Source organism: Antechinus flavipes, chromosome 1, assembly GCF_016432865.1.
Source record: "Antechinus flavipes isolate AdamAnt ecotype Samford, QLD, Australia chromosome 1, AdamAnt_v2, whole genome shotgun sequence".
Classification (NCBI taxonomy): Eukaryota; Metazoa; Chordata; class Mammalia; order Dasyuromorphia; family Dasyuridae; genus Antechinus; species Antechinus flavipes.
Window position 1 is genome coordinate 626410911 of NC_067398.1, and position 2501 is coordinate 626413411.

The 2501-nt window shown below is 43.3% G+C and overlaps 1 pseudogene; it reads left to right on the forward strand.

The window, feature by feature from the left end:
* The first annotated feature begins 295 nt into the window (after positions 1 to 295).
* On the forward strand, positions 296 to 1304 carry LOC127544459 (methionyl-tRNA formyltransferase, mitochondrial-like; annotated as a pseudogene).
* Positions 1305 to 2501: the final 1197 nt, after the last annotated feature.

The window sequence follows — 2501 nt, forward strand, 5'->3', positions numbered from 1 at the left end:
GCTCTAATTTCCTCTTCCTTGGTCGAAAGTTCTCCTTTTCATTTTTAAGACTAACAATTTGTGGAAACAATTAGTAATCTCATACTAAAGAATGATTAGATGAAACAGCAAATCTAGACATAATTAATAACTTCACCCAAGGAAATGACAATAATGAGACATCATACCAAAATGCATGGGATGCACCCAAAGTGGTAATAAGGGGAAATTTCATCTCTCTCTCTCTCTCTCTCTCTCTCTCTCTAACCTATGCCATTCCTCTGGTTACCTTTTAAAATCTTTCACAAGGTGCGCGATGGGGTCGTTCCTACTGACTTGGCGATTGCCAGTTCCCACTCGGTCTCCGGCGCTACCCTGTAGTTTGTGCTGCGCTTCCCCGAGAAGACCGGTGCAGCAATGCCGGGGATGGGCCTCCAGCCCTGGCCTAGAAGCTGGCTCGGTGGTCTGGCCTAGAGCCCGGGAGCAGCCCCCCTGGGGGGTGCTCTTCTTTGGCACCTACAACTTTGCCCCGCAGACCCTGCAGGCGCTGAGCGCAGCCAGGGAAAATAAAGGGGATCAGCTAGTAGAAAATTTAGAAGTGGTCACAGTGCCTATCCCTTCACCAAAAGGACTGCCAGTGAAAAGTTTTGCCCTTCAGTCCCAGCTTCCATTATATGAATGGCCTGATGTGGGATCTGCGGAGTTCGATGTTGGAGTGGTGAGTTCATTTGGTCGTCTTTTGAATGAAGAACTCATTCTTAAATTTCCATAGTTTGATGTAGGTCCGATTATTAAACAAGAAGAAATTCCTGTACCACCTCAGTTTACAGCAAAGGAATTGGAAACAGTATTATCAAGACTGGGTGCCAACATGCTTATTTCAGTTTTGAGAAACTTACCTGAAAACTTAAAAAATGAAAGGCAGCAACCAGCTGAAGGAATAACATATGCTCCCAAGATCTCTGTTACTATGACTTGTGTAAAATGGGAGGAACAGACTCCAGAGGAAATATTACCACTCCAACGTGCCATTGGCAGCATGATTCCACTGAAGACGCTCTGGATGGGTAGCATCATTAAGCTTCTAAATTTGGTGGAAGCTAGTAGTCCAGTCCTTGCTGGGTGGCTGGATTGGTGTACGGTCAGTTATAGTCAAGAAAAAAACTTACAGCTACTGATTTCTACAATGGTTATTTGCATCTTTGCTTCCAACAGAATTCCCAAGCTCAGCTGAAGGAATGCAGATTTCAAACTCTTAACCTTACCAAAAAGAAGCATGGGAAACAATCTAAATATAGCTATGCAACAGTGCTTTGACTATTTAGGGAAAAGTTGGACAAAAATCTATCTTTTAATTTAAGAAATCTCATTAATTCGGAATTAGTATTTCATTTGCTAAAAGCAGCACTATTTTGGGAAGAGATTATTTGCTACTTCAGATTTTAAAACGGTCAACAGCTTCCTTTTTACAAAATAGCCTTGTCTGCTTTAATGGTTAAGTTAAATTATTAATAAACACATTTTTTTTTGTTGGAATCCTTACAAACTGCTAACTAATTAGAGTTGATCTAATCTTACAAGAAGATGTTTTGTGCAGAAACTGAAACAAGGTACTAAGTAGAACTAATTAGTACAATGCTTGTGTTTGCATCTTTACTCATTGGAGTTCACAAGTATGCCAGATTCACAAAGTAAACTTTGTAACTTTGTGAGTTCACACCTCCCTTGAAGCTCTTTGGGCCAGAGAGCACTATGGGAGAAAACCCATAATCCTTCTCTGTTGTATCCCACAATTCCTCCCTCTTGTATAAAAGAAACAGACAGAGGCTCTTGGTCAGATTTCAGCGGAATTACGACAGAAGCCCTCTCTCCGAGGTGAGGCAAGAGAGAATATATTCCACTTGGCTGGCTGGTCACAGAAGAGAGTTCAGCTGCATTGGAGAGGAGCACTCTGGTGCAAACACAGAGCACTTTGGGAGATTTCAGCAGAATTACGCCAGAAGCCCTCTCTCTGAGGCAAAAGAGAATATTTTCCATTTGGTTGGCTGGTGGCAGAAGAAGAGTTTTCAGAGGAAGAAGCTACTGAGTCGAGAGTTCAGTGGACAACCAGATTCATCTTCATCTCACACCACTGTAGTTGGTGGCTGGGCTCCTGCACTTCCCCCACTGAGACCAAGCTGGTCTGAAAGACTCACCAGAAAGCTAGCCGAGCCCCAAGTGAAGGAGACAAGAGATTCATTCCATCGTTGTGCTGGTTGGAGGCTGAAGAAAGCAGAGGCAGAGGCTGTAGGATAAAACCTTTGGATTTGGAGATATTTGGAGGGCTTTAAACTAAACCGGCTGTGTTTCAAGAAGAACAAGAACTCCAACATTTGAACTCACCACATTTTGGCGCCCGAACAGGGACTGATTCAGATCCATCTGTTTGAGAAGAACAAGAACTCCAACATTTGAACTCCAACATTTTGGCGCCCAATGTGGGGCACGAACCCACGGCCCTGAAATTAAGAGTCTCATGCTCT